The sequence below is a fragment of the Chiloscyllium punctatum genome, chromosome 33 (assembly GCF_047496795.1).
Source record: "Chiloscyllium punctatum isolate Juve2018m chromosome 33, sChiPun1.3, whole genome shotgun sequence".
In the NCBI taxonomy this organism is placed as follows: Eukaryota; Metazoa; Chordata; class Chondrichthyes; order Orectolobiformes; family Hemiscylliidae; genus Chiloscyllium; species Chiloscyllium punctatum.
The window spans coordinates 44,873,361-44,897,599 of record NC_092771.1 but is presented as its reverse complement, the minus strand read 5'-3'; positions in this window follow the sequence as shown (position 1 = coordinate 44,897,599).

Sequence of the window (24,239 nt, the reverse complement as noted above, 5' to 3'; positions counted from 1 at the left end):
ATCAAAGTCCTGGTGGGTAATCATTTCTCAGAAACTCACTAGTCTCGCCACATAAACACAGTAACTACAAAAGCAGGTCAGAAGCTAGGAATACTGCGGCGAGTAACTCACATCCTGACTTCCAAATGTCTGTCCATCATCTACAATGCATAAGTCAGAAGTGTGGTCGAAGACTCCCAATTTGTCTGGATGAGTGCAGCCCCAACAACACACAAGAAGCCTTATACCATCCAGGACAAAGCAGCCAGTCTGACTGTCCCTTCATCCACAATGCTCCACCATCAATGCTCAGCAGCAGCAGCAGCAACAGCAATGTTTTACTATCTACATGCTGCAATGAAATGATTCACCGAAGATCCTCAGAGACCATCTTCCCAACTCACGACCACGTCTATCTAGAAGGACAAGGGCTGCAGATGTATGGGAATACCATCACCTTTAGGTTACCCTCCAAGCCATTCACCATCCTGACTTTGAAATATATCACCGCTCCTTCGCAGTCACTGGGTCAGAATCCTGGAATTCCCTCCCTAATGGCATTGGAGGTCAACCACAGCAGGTGGACTGCAGCGGTTCAACAAGGCAGCTCACCACCACCTTCTCAAGGGCAACTAGGGACAGGAAATAAATGCTGGCCCAGCCAGTCACAAACAGATTCATGAAATAAATAAATAGAAATTAACAGAGGAAGGTTGCTGACGTGTCGTAATGATCGGTGCTTGGGGCCCTGCTGTTGACAATGCCCTTTAAACATTTGGTTGCTGGAATCAGATACAATGTATCCCAGCCTGCTGACAGCACTAACGGATGTGGGATTGTGAGTGGGTGAGGAGGATGTAAAAAAAACACCAATATTGCAGGACAAAAAGCAGTTAAGAAGATAAATGGTGTGCTGACCTTCATTTCAGGTGAATTTGAGTCCAGGAGAAAGGGTGTCTTACTGCAGCTGTGCATGGTCTTGGTGAGACATCATCTCAAACATTGTGCAGCATTATGTGCAGTTTTGATCTCCGTACCTAATAAAGGACAACCCTGACATTGATGGAGAGCAGTGAAGGATGACCAGACTGATCTCTGGGATGACAGGCTTGTTGTGGGAGCAGAGATTGGGGAGACTGGGCCTGTATTCCAAGGGGTTTAGGAAAATGAGAGGGGATGTCAGTGAAATATACAAAAATCTGACAGGGTGAGACAGATTGGAAGCAGGGATGATAATTCCCCTGGCTGGGACGTCTAAAACCAGGGGCCACAGTATTAGGTACAGGCAGGTCACTCTGCATTGAGATGAGAATAAATGTCTGCACTCACAGACCAGTGAACCTCGGATTTCCCTCGCACCTGGAAACCGAGGCACTGATTATAAATAAGGATTTCGAGACAGTAAAGGGATGGTGGGAGAGCAGGAGTACGGTGTGGAAATGAAGAGCCAAGCATTATTGCGTTGAATTGGTTAGCAAACTCAATGGACCAAAAGTACTACTGCACCACCTATTTTATAGCTTCCCAAGGTTACTCACATTAACGGATATGTATATCGTGTGGGGTAAGTGCATTGAGGAGAGTTTTTCCATGAACTAGAATGGGGGAGACTCACTGTGTTGTATGACCTACTCCTTTCCCGCTGTTTCTGTGCAGTCTGTGGGAAACCTCTGAAAATATTGTCACAAGTTCTCAGATGTTAGGAAGGAGGTTTCTGCAGGGTCGAAAGGATTGTGTTCCCATTCCCTTTTCTGACACTGATGCTGAGGCCGGGTGTTCTGTCCGGTTTCATCCTTTCAGACCTCGGAGTAGTTTGATACAAATGAGTGTCTTGATTGGCCGTTTCAGAGACCATTGAAATGTTTATCACATGTCATGGTCTTTGGAGTCACTTTTCGGCCAGCCCAGGAAATCATGGGAGATTCACTTCCTAAAAGTACATTGGAAAAGGAAATTCTGTTTATAATCCATATTGGCTTCAAGGTCACTGTTACTGATCCCAGATTTTAGATCTCGATATTTTATTAATTGGCTTTAACTTCCACCCGCTGCCAGATCATTAGCCTGGCCTGGATTAGTAATCCAGTGACATTTCCACAACAGCACCATCACCACATGGGGACCTATCAGAAACCACACTGAGCTGGTTATTTCTGTGCTGCTTGACAACTGTCAAAAAGAACTCCCACCAATTTGACTGTCGTGATGGGACTGAAGGGGTGGTAATTGGTCAGATTGTAAATATTCCCGTATTTGGGTACGTAACTTAGCTTCGTAATGTTCGACATTGCCAGGGAGATATCAGAGTTGGAGCTGGAATGAAACAGCTTCCCCAGGGACACGACTTGTTGTGCAGCACAAGTCTTCAGTTCTATTGCAGGAATTGTGTCAGGGCCCATTGCCTTTGTCGTATCTCCTGTGTTCAGCTGTTCGTCATGGCACATGCAGCGAATCAAATTGGTTGAAGACGGGCATCTGTGATTTTGTGGGCATCATGATATGGGTGAGGTGTATCATCGACTCAACAGCTCTGGCAGAAGATGGTGCCAGATAAAAGATAAAACATCCTTCTCTTTTAAACTGATGTGCAGGTCTGTTCCATTATTTCGGATGGGGATGTTTGTGGAGCCCACTCCTCCAGTCATTTGTTTAATCGTCCATCACCATTTATGACTGACTGTGGCAGAACTGCAGGGCTTCGTTCAGATCTGTTGGTCAAGTCTGGTCGCTTTAATGAGTTAGCATCAGGTTAAAGTTCATGTGAATCTGACTCTGACATGTTCACCCACACTGGTCACTGGACAATAGATGGTGTTGATGGTAATGGCAGACTGAGGTGTTACCCTGGCAAAAAGTTACAGGTTGTGGTTTAATGCATGTCTGCCTCTCCTGCTGCTGTGGTTTACAGCACTACGTGAATACGCAGTTTCGAGCTGCAATATCTGCAATGCATTTCTGATGTCTGTTCCCCAATTCTCACTGAGACCCATTCACCCATCAGCCCTGCACCCAGTGACCTAACCTGGTTTCTGATGTGGAAATACTTCCATTTTCAAACTCTCATTCTGCTGAGGGTCTGTCTCCCCGGGTCTTGCTTCCAATCTGACCCATTCCGCAAAAGCATTTAACTGATCTTAATTCATCTGAATCTTTTTCCTTGAGAAATACCATCTTCTGTGTTTAAAGTGAACGTGTTTCCTCTGTTCCTTTCCCTGACTATGATTAAGAGCTCTGCAGTGTCAGTAATGCCAGCCTTATGTAGTTGCAGAGCCAATGAATTCTCTGGATTCCCAATCATCTTCACCACATTGTATGTTTTCTCTTTTGGTTTGATGCCTTATCACTCATGGCTGCCTTGTTCTCCCATGAGTATGTTTCATCTTCTTGGGGTTGCATTTCTGGTATTATCTTCCGAATTATCCCCAGAACCTTCTCCCATTGCTACTCCATGGTCTTTCCTGCTCAGCTCCCCTTCCAATTAACTCTGGCCAGCTCCTCCCGCATTTCTTGGTAGTTACATTGCTTAATTATAACCACATTACATATTGAAGAGAGTATTAGATATAAACTGAAAGAAGGAGTTTTGAGAGATAGGACACGAAGAATAATTGGTGGATTTCTTAACTTGATACAAAGGGAGAACGAGAGAGGGGATATAGATATGGAGATGTGGAAAAGGAGAAAACTACATTATCGAAAAAAGTAGATGAACGTTCCCCAATGTTTTGGCAATGCCTGTGTGCTTCGGTCCTTTGTACAGTGCATGTACAACAGAGTAATACGTTCAAATGCTGAGCCTGATGCCAGAATATTTATCTCCAATAATATGACAGACACTAACTTTGGAAAGAACCCAACAGGCCAATATATTGAAGTCCCAGTAAAAAGGGGATTAACTGAAATAAATTGGGACACTAGAATCAAGAATTTCGAGCACCCATCCTGGTAAGAATGAGAGATTAGAGTTAGGAATGCCAGAAAAGGAGGGAACGTTGAGAGGATCAAATCATGTTTAATGTTTTATCCATTTTATACATCATATGCATCATTTTACGTTAACTGTGTCTCTGTTGTTCATTTACAATGTGTTGTGCACATATGAAAAATGCTACTTATCTGCACACGCACATTAATTAAACAGTGTATATAAAATCAATTTTCCACAATTGAAACTGTCCTGTTGTTGTGTTACGCGGATACATGAACACCAACTGGCCACCAAAAGACATGATGCACTCACTACGTTCCATACACACAGACAAAGAAAGGCACTACATTGACTGGGACAAAGCGCACACACATACTAAGACACGCAAGTACCTTCTTAGAGGAATGGCGTTCTAACCAGAAGTCCATCAATAAAAGCATCAATTTAGATCCTGTCTACATTGTCTTGTTAAAATAACTGGAAATGACATCACCCACTTTAAGAAACCAAGACCTATAAATAGAGAGGTGGGACATACCACCAGAGCTTCAGCGGAGACTCTCACTGATGATGGCACCTAGTCATGGCGACGAAACTTCAGAAAACACACTTACAATCTCAGTGAGCTAACTTGCATACATATAAATTGTTTTTTTTTTGTTTATTAGTTGAATTTAGGAGTTCTCTGTCGCTCACGTTTTAACAGATTATGATGTGAGGTGAGTTTTTCTGGGTGTGTGGTTGTAATTAACAGAGGGTTCGACATTGATGTGATAACAGTTTGGGGCCTTGCTGTATGGGATTTGGACAGATTTGAACAGATTTGGGGTACAAAAGGTCCCAGCAAATTCCAACTCATTGCAATTAGTGACTTTGATCTTCAAATAAAACCAATGGGAAAATTTGTTTAATTTTGTTACTTGTGGTTGGTTAAATGAAAAGTGAGGGAAATGCCTGTTCACATTACTAAAGAATTTCCCAAATTTTCCAGGGAAGTTTAGAAGGACAGAAGGAGGACATTTTTTTAGAATTAGCAAATAGGTTGGAATTGGGTTTAACCAGGGAGAAAACGGAAGCTGAAATTTTAATGGAGTTGGTCAAGCACTTTGATGTATCTGCAGTCGAGTTAGAAAAACCTTAAATTGCAAATGTGGCAACTGGAGATAGAAGATAAATAAAGGGAAGGAAACAGAGAGAAAAGAAAGAGAAAGAGAGGAAAAAGAAAGAACGAGAGGATTTGAAATTCAGAAGTTGGGAATTAGACAAGGAAGTTAAATTAACAGGATGGAGATGAAGGGAGAACGTAGGGACGTATAAAACTATGCTAATAATTTGCCATATTTCGGTGAGAAAAATGTCAAAACCTTTTTTATTTCATTTAAAAACATGGCTAGGCAGATGACATGTCCAATGAACTTGTGGGTAATGCTAGTTCAGACTAAGCTGGTGGGCACAGCTGGTGAGTTATGTGCAGCGCTGTCAGATGAGGGGTCAAGAGATTATCAAGATGTCAAATTGGATATTTTGATTGGTTATGAATTGGTACTAGAAGCATAAAGAGAGAAGTTCAGAAAAATAGTTACGGAACCAGGTCAGACTTATATTGAGTTTGAAAGAATTAACCACAGTCATTTTGACAGGTGGGTGCTGGCCTTAAAATGGATAAGACCTGTGAGGCTTGAGGGAGATAAATTTGCTGGAGAAGTTAAAGGACTCACTGTCAGAGATAGTAAGAATTCATGTGAATGTACCGAAAGTTCAAGAAGTGAGAAGTATAGCAGAAATAGCAGGTAAATCTGCACTGGTGCATGAGATTATATTTAGCTTCTGGCAGGATTTTCACGTTGTGAGGGATAGAAATTGGGAGAAGGGAAGATCACACATTACAAAGAGAACAGTAGCGCACAATACTTTACCACAGGTGAAGAAAGAAACCCATGGGGGTTGGTGAAAGGCCTCAGGTGTTCTCACTATAAGGAGTGGAAAACATAAAATGACAGTGCCGATGGTTTAAGAAGGGCACTGGGAAAAGGTGGTTTCACTGCAGTAAGCTGGGACACACCATGATGGGCGTTGAATGAAGGCACTTTGGGGAAAGATGTGATAGAAGAGGCTAAGCCCAGTGGCATTAGTGAAATTGGTAAAGGAGACTCCAAGTAGAGCGAGGAGCTGCAGGAGAGTGCACAGCCTAGGTAGGGTCTGGGTATGGAGTTGGTACCTGATCTCTGAAAGAATTCAACTCTGTGGATAAAGTTTACTCAGAAAGAACAGGGGGAGAAGGACAAGAAGTTATAATTTTGTGAGATATGGGATCTGCTCAGTCTCTAATAGTTGAGAAGTGAGGCGCCAGAAAAGCACAACAGATCAGGCAGCATCCGAACAGCAGGACAATCGAATATCAGGCAGAAACCCATCGTCAGGAGGGGTGGGGGGACAAGGGGCAGAAAGATAAATACGAGGGTAGTAGCTGGGCTGGTGGAAGGGTCACTGGGAAGGCAATAAGATGATGTAGGTGGGAGTGATAGTGATATGTCGGAAAGGAGCTTGGAGTCAATAGGCGGGAAGGAAGATGGCCAGTTAGGGCAGTCCAAGAGGGCAGTGCTAGGTTGAACGGTTGGATCTGGGAGAGGTTGGTGGAGGGGAGATTTGGAATTTGGTGAAGTCAACGTTGATGCTATACAGTTTGAGGGTTCCAGCTGTTCTACCACCAATAGGTGTCCTATCAACCTCCTCTCCGACCTATCACCATTACAGCTCACCTGCATCTACCTATCGCCTTCCAAGCTCCCTTCCACCCAGCTCCATCCCCACCCTCCCATTTATTTCTCAACCTACTTCCCCCTCCCTTGCCCCCCACTTTCCTGATGAAGGATTTATGCCTGAAAAGTCAACGCCCCTGGCCCTCGGATGCTGTCTGGTTGGCTGTGCTTTCCTCGCCGCACACTTTTCAACTCTCATCTCCAGCATCTGCAGCCCTCACTTTCTCTCACCCTCTAATAGTAAGAGATAAAAGTATTTTCACTCTTTCTGGCATGTTAAGCAAGAGCGTGTTAATTTGTAGAATGGGGACAGAAATTAAGATTTCCCTTGTGTAACATCAGGATGCAGTGCCAAATCAAGGTTGGGTAAGTAACAGTGACAATGAATAACAGAGTGTCAGTTCCAGGAATACAGTTTGTTCTTGGGAGCGATATAGCAGGAGGCGAGGTGGGAGAGGCACCCCTTCTGGTGAAGAAGCCAACAAAAGACTTGGGAATTGAGATGTTCAAAGAAAAATAGCGAGGAATTTTTCCAGAGTGTGTAGTAACAAGATCCCACTGTCATAAGTTACAGCAGGAAGGAAAAACGAACAAAAAACACAAATGAATTGATGCTCAGTGAACTGACCCCCTGTTTGATGTAACGGTGCAGGAAAACCCTGAACAGGCAGAGGGTCAGGCAGAGGGGTTTAGTCCAGAAAGGCTAATGGACTTACAACAGATATACACACACACACATACACACACACATACACATGCACACACAGAAAAGGAATCAGAATATATTGTCGAACGTTACTAACTTAAGGATAGAATCCTAAAATTAAAATGGAGAACCCAATAGGTCAGTGCAGAATGGAAATGGGCCGAAGTGCACCACATTGTGTTACCTGTAGCATACAATGTTATGACTAGCACATAAACTAATTGCAGGCAGCCACCTCGGTGGACAGAAGACTCAAGGTAAGGTACAGTAGCATTTCCACTGGCCTGGAATGCACAAGGACGTGGTTTTCTTTTTGTACATGACATACATCCCAAATGGTAGGTAAGTAACAGGCAGTAATAAAACCAGCGCCTTTCTTACCAATTCCTGCATTCGAAGAACCTTGCACGTGGGTTATGTTTAATTGTGTAGCTCCCCTTTCTAAAATAGAAATGGAAAACTATATTTGCTGACCATAATGAATATGTCTACCAGATTTCCAGAGTCAATTCCATTACGGAATGTTAAGATAAAAAAAGAAGGTGGAGAAGTTGGTAGCTTTCTTTATCGCTGTGGGCTAGGCAGTAAGATTCAGTCAGACCAAGGGTCTCATTTTACCGCTCAGCTGTTTAATGAAGTCATGGATAGCTTCGGCATACAGCAGTTTAAATCAAGTTCGTCGGACCCTGAATCCCAGGGAGCCTTGGAAAGTTCGCATCAGACGGTGAAGACCATGTATTCAGCTTACTGTTATGATTACCCGAATGATTGGAATAAAGGTGTCCCATTATATTGTTTGCCATTAGAGATGCCCCAAATAAATCTACTCACTTTACTTCCTTTGAGTTAATATTCGGACATGAAGTGAGAGGTCCTTTGAAATTAATTAAATATAAACTGACAGGACCGAAGTCAGAAATCTCACAGTTGGATTCTGTGTGTACGGTGAAGGAGAAATTAGATGGCGTAGGTAGGTTAGCTAGATAGTACCTGAAGAGCAAAGCATAGAGTGAAGCAGGTGGCAGGTAGAAACACTGAAACTTTGAAGATTTCCCGTGCGGATGAAGTATTAGTCGTGCCACCAGTGGTAAGAAATCACTTCAAAGCCACTTTAGTGGCCCCTTTAAATTAAAAAAAAATGTGGAGTCAGTGAAGCTATCTAGTAAAGATACTGGAGATGACAAAAAACTTTATCGAGTATTTTATGTGGATGAATAATGCAGCAGCCACAGTTCAGACTCAGGAACAGAGCTGTGGCCAGATGAACAAATTGTGCAGTTTATCTGTATGATGTAGTGATCTTTAGCAAGTGATTGAAAGCTCACATGTTACAGTTGGCAGAGCATGTTGAACGATTACAAGAAGCAAACTTGGTAATGACCTTAAAGAAAACAGAATTTGCGAAGGCAGAGGTGACGTTCTTGGGACATTACATTGGACATGGAAGGTTGACCCCATGGATCACAAAGGCGAAGGGCTTTGAGGAATTTCCACGACCATCCTCGAAGAAAGATATGCTTCGATTTTTGGAATTGAGTGGATTCTATCAGAAGTTTGTCCCAAATTTCAGCAGCATATTGGCACCACTGATGGATTTATTAAAGGAGAACACAGAATTGTGGTGGACAGAACAATGCCAGGAGGCATTTGAGAATTTTAAAGCAGGATTAATCACCGCACCAGTTTTAGCTACACCAAATATTCTGAAACCCTTTGAAAATTATGTTTGATGCTCGGGATGTAGGGGTCGGAAATGTATTGATACAGAAAGAGGATGATGGAATTGAATGGCTATTTGTCTACTTGTCGAAAAAACTCAATATCCACCAGAAAAAAAATGCAAAATCTCCATTATTGAACAAGAATGATTAATTTTCACACGGGCCTGACAATATTTTAATGTGCATATGACAAACAAATTGTCGGATATGGTTGTGGACAATGACAAATCTCTCGCATTTTTTGGAATAGTTAAAGAGCAGAATATGAGACTATTTCATTGGAATCTTATCACACCGACTTTAAACTTACAAAATGTCCATGCTGTGGCTCCTACAATGTGATAGCAGATGTGTTATCGCTGATTTAAAGGAAAACGTATCGATAAGATTTACCTTATAATGGTGTGCAGAATTAATATGTAGATATAACTGAGATTAATACTTTTGCAATTCATAAAATTGGGGTTAAGAATTAGAGGAAAAGAAATGTAACCATCTTTTCATTCTGCTTGTTCATTTTATTTTCTGAAGCGGGAAGATGTTATGAAGCCAAAAACATGTAGGGTACTTTAAAACAGAACGGGTTTTGCTGAATAGAAATTAAAGCCACAGATGCCAGCTGACGGTCAAACAGTTCCACATGTCACCATTAGCTGAGAAATGGATACCTGAGTTTTGGTTGCTGTTTTGACAGCAATTCAAATGCAACCAAAGAGTTTAAATAACGCTCAAGATACCAGAAGCCAACAGAATTTGAATATTATTGTTTAGACACCTGGTAAGCAACCAAATTATGAGAATTACTATATCCTAGGGAGTATATAAACCCAGCATTTTGAACACTGGAGGGAGAGCCACTGCCATCCAACAGCAGAGTAACTGCTGTAGAGCAGGAATGCTAACTGGTTATCCCAAACACTCTCTATCAAAGACACATGTTCATGTAAACCTACTTGCAATAAACAAATGACCCAGGGAGATCAGCAACTGAAAGAGTGAACACAGCGGGGAAGATAGAGACTGTGTGCTCTTGAGATTGTAATGTTTAATATGTGGGTTGTTGGAACAGCATATTTTTACAGAGTTGGGGTCAGATAGTAAGCAGCTAAGAAAAGAGGGGCTTGTATTTGTGAATAGTTGTTGTTTAGTGTTCACTATTAAAGTTAAGAAACTAACTTGATAATTTTTGTTTAAATATTGGAATACAGGAGATCTGTGTCGCTCATATTTTAAAAGATTACGATGTGAGGCGAGCTTTTCTGGGTGTTTGGTTTTAATTAACAGAGGGGTTCGAGTCCACCTTGTAAATGTCCATCCACCTGAGCCCCATTTCCCTGCAGTTGGCCCATATCCTTCCAGTCCTTTCCTATCGACATATTTTCCAAATGCATTGAAATGTTGTTAATGTACACCCGCCGCCCCCCCCGCCCCTCCACCAACCACATCTGCTGGTAACTCATCCATGTACGAGCCCTCTGTGTAAAGAAGTGGCCATTCAGGTTCCCTTTTATTCCTTCTCCTCTAACCTTAAACTGATCCCCTCTAATCCTCGATTCTGTACACCTTGAAAAAAGACTGAGAGCATTAACCCTATCCATACCCCACATGATTTTATACAGCTCTATAAGGAATCCCTCAGTCTCCTACACTCTAAAGAAAAGGTCCTAGCTTGTCCAACCTCTCCGTATAACTTAGACCATTGGGTCCTGTCAACTTCTTTGTAAATTTCTTCTGCACTCTTTCTAATTTAATAACATCCTCCCGATAACATGGTTAGAAAAAGTGAATACAATACTCCAAGTGCGGCCTGACCGAAGTCCTGTGTAACTGCAACATAAATTCCCAACTTTTATACTCAATGTCCTGCCTGATGAAGGCCAATGTTCCAAAAGCCTTCTTAACTGCCCTGTCAACCTGTGACTCTACTCTTAGAGAACTGTGCCCGTGAAAACCAAGGTCTCTCTGCCCCTGCACCTCTTAAGACCCTCCCCTTCACCGTGAAACTCCTACCTTGATTTGAGTTTCCAAAATGCAAGACCTCACACATCGATATTAAATTCCATTTGCCATTTCTCGGCCCACTTACCCACCTGATAAAGGTTCTGCTGCAATTTCTGATAAACTTCCTCACTGTTCATGCCACCACTTATTTTAGTATCATCTGCAAACTTACTAATCATGCCTTGCATATTCACAACCAAATCATAGATAACAAACAGCAATGGACACAGCCTTCAGTCTGACCATCATCCTCCCACAAAACCCTCTGCTTCCGACCATCAACCCAACTGTGTATCCAATTTGACAGTTCCCCCAGCATTCCACGTGATGGAACCTTCCAGAGCAGCCTGCCATGTGGAACCTTATCAAAGGCCTTACTGAAATCCGTAGAGACTACATCTACAGCTCTGTCCTCGTCAACCTTCCTGGTCACTTCATCAAATAACTCTAACAAATTTGAGAAGCATGATCTCCCACTCACAAGTCATTGCTGACTGCTCCGAATCAAACCCTGTGTACGTAATGGGTGCAGCCTTTGGTATGCTGTCCTTCATTGTAAGATGATTCAAGTACATAAGTAAAGCCATCATCCGGCTGTTGTAGAACCTTGCTGAGAGAGCATTAGGGGCACTCTGTACAGATTTGATCTCCTTTGTAAGGAATAATATCCTTCCCACAGATACAGATGGCGGTATCATGAGGGTACAGTGAATAACCTGAGAGTTTAATCTGCAGAGCTGTGAAATACGAAGAAATGGTGATGCTGAAACATGAGCTGTAGCAGGTGTATTTCCGAAAGACACATTGATAGGGTGAGAAATTCTATACTTTACCCAGGATTGATTGGGGTGATTTATTGTCACTTGTACCTCAGTACAGGGAAACACTTTGTTTATGAGCAGTGGGGGCAGGTCATAGTAAACATGGTCAGACAGATTATAGGGTGGAAATAGAGTTGGACAGAGTAAGGCATACAGGTTACACTGCACAGGACATGCGCTAGACAAGATCAACATGAGCAAGATCACCATTATTTGAACTTAGAGAGTCCATTCATCAGTCTAACGTGACTTTCCTAATAGTTTATATGCCTAAATTAACTCTCCCCATGTTATTGTGCAGTTGGCGTGTGAACCCTGTACTGAACGCCATGTTGTACGCAATCGCCAACAGCAGCCATAATACCTTCCATCTGAAACAGGTAGCCATTCCCACCAGCTTCCGCCCTACATAGAGAACACCAGGCTGGCTTCTCAGAGATGGAAGGTGCGTTCTTGAGACTTCACACAAGACATATGGCTTCGCTCCTCAACACTAGAAAACCACGTTAAAGTCCCACGTGTTTATCATGAGCAACGGAGCCGGGAGGAACAACGTGGAGCAGTCTGTCTGTGCAGCCTCTGCTCCAATCGTTCCTCATCTTCGAGCATCAATCTGGACACAGTGAGGACTGCCGATGCTGGAGATTGTTGTAGAGAGTAGATTGCTGGAAAAGCACAGATGGTCAGGCAGCTCCGAGGAGCAGGAGAATCCACATTTTGGGCATAAGCCATTCATCAGGAATCGGCATCAATTACCTCAACTGTCCGTTTGGAAGTGCGTTGAGGGGGGAATGGCCTCGTACTGTTCCTGTGTAAGTGACTCAAGGGGCTGAATGGCCTCCTCCTGTTCCTGTATAAGTGACTTTAGGGGCTGAATGGCGTCCTTCTGTTCCTGTGTAAGAGACTGAATGAGCTGAATGGCCTCATCCTGTTGCTTTGGAAGTGGCTTTAGGGGCTGAATGGCCTCCTCCTGTTCCTGTGTAAGACACTCAAGGGTCTGAATGGCTTCTTCCTCTTCGGATTGGACAGGACCAAGGGCCTGATTGGGTTACCCCGGTTCCTGTTTGACAGCTCGATGTACTGACAAGTGTGATGATGCTGCAGGGTTTGAGAGGTTATTTTGTCCTGGTTTCTTCTCAGAGAGAGATTGAATGATCATTACCAAGCTGGTTAGTTAAGGCCACTGAGTAAACAGCAAGGGAGGCCTTGGGTTAATTTTAATACAGCCTGAATGGGTGTGGCCAGCTCTCACAGGTTACGATCTCTGGGTTTTGGTTTCTCAGTAGTATCAGAAACTGTTGGGGTCTCCACAGAGTTGATAGCTTCAGTGACGATCTCCTGGCTGCCACTCTCTGAATTTTCTCTTGGTGCTGTTTTTAATTCCTGGATTAGAGAAATGTTTGCGACAATCTGTGTCTGAATTTCCCTTTCTGCCAAGGGCTGTGTTTATGGGATTTTCCTATATTGGAACAGTTCATTAGTAATAGTTCATAGATTTGTTATTCTGTTAACTTGTCTAACAGAATTACGTTTTTCTAAATTCCTCTTTCTTTGCTTTCATTTTATCTTTCGAGTTTCAATAAATAGTGTTTAGCTTCACACCGAGTAGTTTGACCTGTCACATTGCATCTGGGACAGACACTTTACATTTCCTTAAAAATGAAAATAAAAATAGAGTCTAGGCTACCGCCTTCAAATATTTTCGAGGGGCTCTGGTGAGGTCCATCACACTAGACTCCCTCTCTTCCTGAGTAATAGGCTGGAGGCACTGAATGGGCTGTCCCTGTTCTTCTCCAATAGTGTCAATGGGCTGAATGGCTTCCTCATATTCCTGTGAAACCAGCGTTAGGTACTGAATGAACTCTTATTTTACTGTAGCAATGTGCAGTGTCAGGCAGTGCTGGTAGATGAATATTACGGACCATTTAACAGCACAAGTCTCAATGGAGTCTGGGTCTTGCTGCACATGGACACTGGCTGGTTCAGGAGCTGACGGGTGTACAAAATGTTCTGAACATTGTGGAATCTTCAGTGACCATCCCCACTTCTGATCTTATGGTGGGGAGGGTGGGGAGGGGAACCATGGATGAAGCAGCTGAAGATGTTTGTGAAGAGGAAGCTATGCTGAGGATCTCGCACAGAGGTGACCCAGGACTGAGATGATGAACATCTTCATTTGTGCCATGTTTGACTCCAAACACTAGAGATTTTACTCTGATTCCCATTAAGTCCAATTTTGTTAAGCTCCTTGATGCCAGCAGATGTCAACCACTGCCTTGATATCAGGGCCAGTCATTTTTATCTGAACTCTTGTCTCAACCTCTTTTGTTCACATCAATAAACCATGATATAGGAGCAGCACGTGGTTTCTTCAAACAGGTGGGATTGAATGTCAGGATTTCTCTTCTCAAGAGTGTTGGGGAGCGAGATGACTGAAAGTATTTGAAGAGGGGGTAGATGGATATTGATCTGTCAGAGAGGTGAGGGCTATGAGGAATTGGGTATGAAAGAGGATTTGAGACAGAGAGCAGATCAGTCATGATCTTAGTGAAGGGCAAGGCTGGCTTGGGGAGTGAACAAAATGCCACTGTTTCTGATGTTCTCACATTCTGTTATTGGAAAGTTATTTTCATGAATGTCTGTTATGGAATGTTGCAGGCAGGGAGACCAGAGGATTTTGTGAGCCATCTCTGGGTGAGGTATATGGGCTGTATTCACAGTGAATCTGGGTCTACAACATGACCAACAAATGAAGCACAAGTTGCAGAGAGGGGAAGCTCTGTGAAGGGAGATGAGGGGCCTCTTTCATACCCGTGCCTGAATTTTCCAATTGCATTTCCCAAATCACTTCAAAGCGTGTGTGACAGGCTTGAGAGGCTGAATGGTCTCCTCTGTTTCTGTGCAACAGGTTATAGGAGTATGTGGCCTCCAACCTCTCCTATCTCGCAGGTATGCGGGGCTGGATGGAACACAGAAACATGGGACTGAGGAACAGGAGTGGGACATTAGATACGTTGAGCCTTCTTCACCAGGCACTAAGATTGTGGACTCAGCCCCACTTTCCTGTCTGTATACTATTACCCGTGACTCACTTCCCTGTCTAATATATAACTAAACAGCTTTCAATCCATGTGAACATAGAGGCACGATAAACTTCCAGCGAAGAGAATTCCCACTTGAAAGGTCCTTTCAGAATATTTCGCCATCCCTCTTATAGAATCTGACAGTCATGCAGAACGGAAACAGACCCGTTAGTCCAATCTGTTCACTCCGATCAGATATCAAATCTGACCTAGTCCCACTTGCCAGCATTTGGCCAATATCCCTCCTCTTTCAGATACATTTTAAATGTGCGATTTTAGCCACCTTCACCACTTCCTCTGACAGCACTTTCTGTACACACACCACTCTCTGTGTGAAACATTTACCTTCAGTTCCATTCTAAATTATTCGCCCTCGCATTTTCAAACTATGCCCTCTTGTTCTGGACTCCCCTCTCCTGGGTCGCAGAACATGGCTGTTCAGAATATCCATGCCTCTGATGATTCTATAAACCTCTATAATGTCACCCTTCGGCCTCTGACACTCCAGGGGGAAACACCTCAACCTAATCCACCTCTCCCTGAAGCTCAAACCGAGTTGCATGCAGTATTCTTAAAGTGGCCTCACCAACTTCCTGTTCAGATGCAACATGCAACCACACCTCCTATAATCAATGCTCTGACTGATTAAGACAAATGTGCCAAATTTGTTCTGCACCACTCTGTCTACCTGCGACTCAACTTTCAAGGAACTATGTACCTACAACCCTATGACCCTTTGATTAACAACACGCCCCAGGACCTTACAACTACGTGTATAATTTCTGCCCTGATTTGACTTCTCAAAATGCAAAACTTCGTATTTATCTAAATTTAACTATATCTGTCACTCCTTGTCTCTTTGTCCCATCTAATTGTGGTCTCGTTGTACTCTGAGACAATCTACTACACCACCTTTCTGATGTAATCTGTAACCTTACTAACTATGGCCCCAATATTCGCATCTAAATCCTTGACATAAATGATGAAATGCAGTGAAGTCAGTACTGATTATTACAGCACACTGCTGCTCACAAGCCTTTAGTCTGAAAAATACCCCTCTTCCTTCAAGCCAATTGTGAAGAGCTTCATCTGTACCTCGTGTGACCGAACCTTACTCATCTGCCTACCAATCGGAATGTTGTGAACACCTTACTGAGGTCCATGTAGATAATCTCTACCAAACTGCCTTCATCAATCTTTTTTGTCATCTCTTCATAAAACTCAATCAAATTAATGAGACACGATTTCCCATGCAGAAAGCCATGTTGACTACCCCGATCAGCCCTTGCCTTCCCAAATGCATGAGCTGAAAAATGTGTTGCTGGAAATGCACAGCAGGTCAGGCAGCATCCAAGGAGCAGGAGAATCAACGTTTCGGGCATAAGCATGTATGTAAATCCTGTCCCTCAGAATCCCCTCCAACAACTTACCCACCACTGACATCAGGCTCACTGGTCTATAGTTCCCCGGCTTTTTGGGTCACTGTTTCCTTTTCTAGTCCCACTCCTCCACTGCTCACAACACATGTCAAATGTAACCAGGTTTGTGATATGGCCGATGATATCGGTCTCAGACCGGGTCAGTGTCAGTTTTAGCAACCAAGTAAGGCTAGTTTCTTTAATCTGCTAAAATAGCACGTTTATGATCCAGAGCAATATTACTGAAACTATGGTGGAAAGATGAATGGCAAACCGTTTGGATATAGCAAATACAGAATCGACATTTCCCTTTTTAAACACACACACACACACACACACACACACACACACACACACACACACACACACACACACACACACACTCACACACACACACACACACACGCACACGCACAAAATCTCTGCAATTTCAAATTGAATGCGCTTTGTCCATATATTATTGTAACTCATGACAAAAGGAAAAAATTGAGAGATTTTTAAAAATGTTATTCTGCTTCTGAAGACATTCTAATCACACAAGCTGCTCGCAATGGGCCCTCGTTGGATTTGGCTGAATTCCCTTTGCATTAGGCAGTGAAGAGATTCCAATGGATTCTGGCCAGGTGTCACCCAAGGGTATCACAGTGGCTCAGTGCTTAGCACTGCTACCTGACAGCACCAGGAACTTGCGTTCAATTCCAGACTCTGGTGACTATTTGTGTCGAGGTTGCATGTTCTCCACTTCTAATGGTTGCTCTAGTTTCCTTCCACAGTCCAAAGCTGTGTGGTTAGATGGATTTGTCATGATAATTTGTCTGAAGTGTTCAGGGGTTTCTAGGTTAGGTGCATCGGTCGGGATAAATGTAAGGGAGCGAGCCTGGGATGGATGTTTTGGGCCGAAGGGCCTGTTTGCACACTGTAGGGATTCTATAAAAATAAGAATGGTAACGATGACTGTAGATTTTTTGTTTTAGCTCGCACACATTGCTATCATGAGGCACAATGAAGGAGAGAGAGTGTAATCGGCCGTTCCTTCTCAGGCAGATTACATTTTCTCTATCTCTGAGTTGAATCAAACAGTAATGTCATCCTCTCCCAAACTGGGCGATGTGAGGTCTCCTTGTACATTGTCCAAACTATGTCTCCATCACATTCCCTGTTCCATGTAGGTGCATCATTGCTGCTGTCATACACAGTGCCATATCATTAGCAGAAAATGGTCTCGGTTGACTTGAAGATATGTTTATATGTCGCTGCTTCATTGAAAAATTAAATGTCTAATGTATTCAGAATATTGTGTTAAAATGAATTCATTTCGCAATGAATACGGAAATTGCTGGAATAGCTCTGCAGGTCTGTCAGCATCCAGATGCCTTTTACATGCTGTATTTGTACCAGCCTCCACCACTTCCTCTGGTAGCTCATTCTACATGCACACCACCCTCTGCGTGAAATGGTGCTCGTGGGCTCGTCAAAACCTTTCCCCTCTCAATTTCAACCAATGCCCTCGAATTTTGGATGCTCCAACCTGGGGAAAAACCCTGAATATTCACCCTGTCCATGACCATTTTGATTTTTTAAACCTTTACGGCTGCAAAATGTGACCCCAATCAACACAAATGGCTGTGCTTTAAATCAGCCTGGGCCTAAATTCTGAAATGCAATACTGACACCTCTTCCTTCTCCATCAAGCCACAATTCTTAATCCGTTTTAATCAGTTTGTTCAGGTGTGTTATGAAACATTTCTGTGGGATTTGCACCCAGACCTTTGTGCCCGGAGGTAGGGACACCAGCACCACTCAGCAATACCCATAAAGCTGTAACATTATTCTCCTGTGTGTTTGCTCATCACCCTCTTCTGACATGCTGGGACACACCTCTGCAACAGGCAGGACTTGAATCCAGAACTTCTAGTCCAGAGCTTGGAACACCACCACGCACGTTCAGGAATCAAATCCAAACCTCTGGCTCAGAGGCAGGGACATTACCCACGACACTACCATATCCAGATTTTGGGTCATATTTTAATTGTCAGCTTTCAGCTCGGTGTGGATTTATTATAATCAAGTTACCATTACTGAATTATACAAAACACTTTGTATTGTTAAACAAATGCAAGATATTTGTCTCAACTGTAGGATGTTGAATATACGGGATGAGTGGTGCTGGAAGAGCACAGCAGATCAGGCAGCACCCGAGGAGCAGTAAAATTGATGTTTCAGGCAAAAGCACTTCCTGATGAAGGGTTTTTGCCCGAAACGTCGATTTTACTGCCTCTCGGATGCTGCTTGAAATGCTGTGCGCTTCCAGCACCACGAATCCAGAATCTTGTTACCAGGATCTGCAGTCATTGTTTTTACTTTGTTGAGTGTACGTGCTGTGTCATCGAAGTTAACTATGAACAGCTTTAATTGCTATTATCTGTCGTCTGCAATATTAGGGAAAGAAATCCTGCAGACACTCTCTGCATAATGAAGGGTCTCCAATAGATTTTCATGACTGAACACCAGAGACGGAAAAATACCATAATTTCAGACGCCAAAACACCGATCACTCTTCCCCAACTCTCACATGCGACTCCCCTTTTCCTAAAACCATCAAATGAAACCAGGCTGCTGATTCCTGTCCAGCCTCTCCTCCCCACTGACTGTGTCTGCAATCTGTCCCTCCTCCCCCTAACCACACAATGCAAACCAAGCTCAGGGTCTTTGTGAAAATCAAGGCCGGAGTGTGCAGGCCTCCTGGAGAGGGATGGGCATTTTAAAATTGAAGGGGGAGGGAAGGTGACAGTAATATCGCACACTGGGCTGAGGAGTGGCAGATGGAGTTTAGTTTGGATTAATGCGAGGTATTGGATTTGGTAAATCAACCAAGAGCAGGACCTATACAATTAAAAGCAGGGCCTTTGTCAGTGTTGGAGAACAGAGACCTAGGCAGTCAGCATCCCCATTGGGTGGGGAGGCGGGGTGTGGGTAAAAACCCTATCAGGTGTCATTGGCACTTTGGATTTTGTTTCGTTCTTTTTGATGTTTTTAGCTTTGGAAAGCTTTGAGATATTGTTAGTTACAGTAGTTTTAGTTTGTACAGATTTAAGGCTCAATGAGTCTTTTGTCATTAATGCTCAGCGATGTGTAATTCGATATGAAATTCTCCAGAGTTCAAATGTTGCTGCAGTGTGTTATGGATAATGATGTGCTTAAATGGTGTGCCTGGAACATTAAGGGGTGCCATCGTCCAGTTAAGAGGAAAAATATACTTTCTCGTCTTAAAAAAGAGAGTTGTCCTATTTCAGGAGATGCACCTTGATGACAAGGAACATTTCACGTTACAGCAGGGTGAATTTGATCGGGTTTATTTCTCGTCTTTTAATACTAAGAGTGGGGGAAAGGTCATAATGGATAGGAAGAATCTTCCATTTAAATTACTAGATTGTATTAATCACCCATGGAAGGATCTTAATCCTCAAAGTCTTGAACTACGGGAATTAATACAGTATTTTAAATGTTTATTGCCACCCGGTGAACCCTCTTAAAATCCTGGTAGATGCATTTTCCAAATTCAGTTATCTTGCATCATGGCGCATTATTGTAGAAGGAGATTTTGACTGTCTTATCGCCCCACGATGGACAGGATGTCCTAAGGTCACCCAATAAACTCGTTATAATGTAAGCAATTAATGGATTTGTGTGCAGAACTAGAGCTGGTAGATGTCTGGAGGCAGATCTATCTCACAAGTAAGGTTTTTATTTTCTTCTTTGACCCGCACAAATGGCACACGAGGGTTGATCTTTTCTCCATTCCTGCAACAATCTTAGATTCGGTGGCATCCTGCACAATTGGGAATATTACCCCAACATTCCTGCCCAGAAGTGGGATAAAAGTCACATAAAATTATGTTGTATGCAGATGGCCTTATGTTTTTGTCAAATCCCGCAATTTCGGCAGCTCACGTGATACAATGCAATAATTCACGTGTCGCCTTTTTGGGCTTTAAGATTAATTTTACAACGTTGGAGGTCATGTCTATGGGAGGTCTTGGGGAAATACCTGATGAGGGCAAATCCTGGTTTCCTTTTAAATGGTCACGGGGGTGGTGGGGCGAGCTTCTCTATTTCAGTATATTCATTACATCTGTCTTTGATCATTTATTTAACGTGAATTATGTCCATTTGTTTGACAAAATTAAACAAGACGTTAAAGAAGGGAGGCACTTCCACGTTAAAGAAGGTCGGATAGCTCTTATTTAGGAATGTCCTTCCTCATTTACTATACCCCATGGGAATGCTTCCTTTGATATTTCCCCCAGAGGTAATTAGGAGACATAATGGCTGGTTTAGCTCTTTTATTTGGCAGCATAAGCAACTCTTTGTCAAGCTAACCAAATTGCAACTACCCCACTGATTGTGGGGAGTAGATCGCTCAGATAAAAGCTATCAATTAAGCTCTTTTTTATCCTATGTTAGTGCCTCGGCTGCTGAGGACTCGGCGTCAATACTGTGAGATACTTTCATATAAAGTGAACCTTAATTAGTCTGTTTTTCTTAGCTAATTTGACAACATTTATGAAGTATTGTCATAGCCCAATAATTATCAATATTGTTAAAACATGAATGACAATGCGTCAGATCGACGGCAATACAGCCAAAATCATGTTTTTTACCCCTGTAATTGGTACACCGGGTTGTCATCCGGGGATAATGGATTCCAGGTTTAAAGTGTGGACAGCAAGGGCTGTACTTTGCTTGATTGATTTAGAATTAGTAGACTCCCTACAGTTTGGATACAAGCCCTTTGGCCCAGCAAGTCCACTTCGACCTTTTGAAGAGAAACCCACCCAGACCCAATCCCCTACCATCCTATACGAACCCTGACTAATGCCCAAACCAACACATACCTGAACACTATGGGTGATTTATCAATGACCAATTCATCTAAACTGCACATATTTGTACTGTGGGAGGAAACCCACACAGACACGGCGAGAATGTTAACTCCACACAGCCAGTCACCCAAGGCCAGAACCAAAGCCGAGACCCTGGTGCTGTGAGGCAGCAATGCTCACTACGGAGCCACCACGTGTTATTTGATGGAGAAACAATGATATCATTTGATCAAATAACTCATACGTATGGACTACCTTGTGGAGACCTCTTCTGTATTTTTTCCAGATCAGTGATTTGATTTAAGAAAAACACACTTTTACCACACTCTTACAGATCTGATAAAGGGAAGAGGGCGCCTATTGCTTAGAATACACTCTCTGTCAGTACCCTTTATCATTAGTTGGAGAGTGTCCCCTCAGACAAGACTGTGCAGCTTTGTGATGTCTACGAGAGAGTTAGGGGTTCAGAACACTTCGGAGACATGGGAGGATATTTGTGAAAATGCTCGAAGGATTTTGATCTGTAATAGGACCCATTCCATGCAGTTGAAAATTCTTCGTAGGGTCAATCTGACCCCAAATTGTCTCTCAAAATTCAAAGTGGGATTATCTTCAGCATGTCTTAAATGTAGAATGACTACAGTCACTCTTACTCATTGCTTGTGGTTCTGCTGCAGACTTCATCTATATTGGAGCACTGTGTCAGATGTGATAGAGTGGGTCCAGGGGACTGAATTGGAGATGGACTTGGTTTCTGTTTTCCTGGGCCTGCCCAAGGTACGTTCCACAGACGAATATGGGAAAAAAAATTATATCCTTACAATCTGTACTCTCTGTGCTAGGAAAAATATTCTGTTGTGTTGGATGTCTGAACTCCCCCACCCCCAGAGAGGAAGAGCTATGAACATAAAAATGTGTATCAGTTAATGCTCTTGATGAACGAGAGCTGTCCTTTTGTTATGCTGAGCTGTATTATTTATTCATTATTTGTTGTTTAGTTTTGTTTTTTCTTCTGTCTGTGTAGTGTTTTAAGTTGTTTTGTATGTACATGCAATTGGATGTAATTTTTTCAGTTATTTGAGTTGTGTTGTTATTGGTTTATTATAATATTAAAACTCTCTTTTAATTTTTTTTAAAAATTAAAATGCTAACATTGATAGAATACAGTCCCAAAAAACTATCATTAGAGAATATTCATGGTGGTTTATCGTGAGGATCACAACATCTCGGGTGATGGGGTGAGGCTGAGAGAGTGTCCCCTTCATGGTAATCTCTGTCAGTGTGAGGAACTGAACCTGCGCTGTTGCCCTGCCTCTACATCACAAACCTGCCGTCCTGCCAAGTGAGTGGGAGACTGTGTAACTGTTACAGACAGAAACAGTCACAGACAAAGGGTAAGAGAAGCATTCATAATAAGGAAAGTGGTACAGTTCAGATAACAGTCAAGATAACGCCTGAGGGTAAAAATGTTCTCTGCTCGAAATTGTATTTGTAACAAGGCGTGTTTAGAAGTTGTTTTTGGTTTAATATCATTAAGGTGAGTCAAGTGACTCTTTTGTGTTACACACTTGGACACTGCCATTTTCCTGAAACTGGGAAATATTTGGAACATTATCTGGAACATTCTATAATCGGCATTCTCCAGAATATTCTATGACTGTGTGGGAGGTATTGCAAAGGAGAGAGAGAGAGAGAAGGTGTTGCATGCAGTAGTGACAGTGGGGGACCATGAGCCTTGTTCGGGAGTAGTTGCAATCACAGATATACAGTGATTGTGAGAGAGTAGACAGAATACGCTGAACCTTATCCTGACAGAGCGGGGAAGGTTACTGATGCTTGTCCTATATTGCTGGTCATTTCTTCAGACCTCAAATACTGCACTGAATTTGGTAGTGAGCACAGACCATGCTCGGTGGGTCTGGTGGTGTGGCACCCTCTAGGATGGGAATGTTCCCCCTCTGTACTCGCCCATCCAACACGCCCACCGTGCTCCGTCAACAAACCATGGTGTTATTGCCCCTTATCTTCCAATCTGCCATTTCCCTGCCTTTGCTCTGTATGCATCTAATCCTTTCATATCTGTGTATTTGTCCAAATGCCTTTTCAATGTTGTTAGTGTGCCCACTTCAACCACTTCCACTGGCAGCTCAGTCTAATTTGCCAGTTCACCTTGGATTCCATGCGATCTAACCTTCCAGAGCGGCCTACTATGTGGAACCTTATCAAAGACCTTACTGAAATCCATATAAAATATGTATACATCCCTGCTCTCATCGACCTTCCTGGTCACTTCCTCAAAAATCTCTAACAAAATTTGTAAGGCATGATCCGCCAGGCACAAAGCCATGCTGACTGCTCCAAGTCAAACTCTGTCTTTCCAAATGCATGCACATCTTATCTCTCAGAACCTTCTCAAGTGGTTTACCAAAAACAGGTGTGAAGCTTACGGGTCTATATTTCCTAGGCTTTTCTTTGCAGCCCCTCTTGAATAAGGGCACAACATTTGCTACCGCCCAGTCTTCCGGGATCTTGGTCCCTAAGCTTTTCTCTCGCCTCTTACAGTGCTCTTAGATATATCTGGTCAGGACCAAGAGATTTGTCTGACTTTGTGCATTCTAATATGTCCAACAGCAACTCTACTGTGATATGAACAGTACCAAGATATCACAACTAACCTCCTAAAGGTCACAGATCTTCATGTTTTTCTTCATGATAAACACAGAGGGGAAATTGAGGACTTCACCCATCTCTTGAGGTTTTACACATGCATGCCGGTTTTGGATTTTAAAGCATCCTATTCTCTCTCTAGTTGCTCTTTATCTTTACTTTACTGAATTTGGATTCACTCTAATCTTCTCAGCCAAGACTACCTCATACCCCCTTATGGCCTTGCTGATTTCCTTCTTCAGTAAACTCGTCTATTCCCTGTCTGTACCTCCA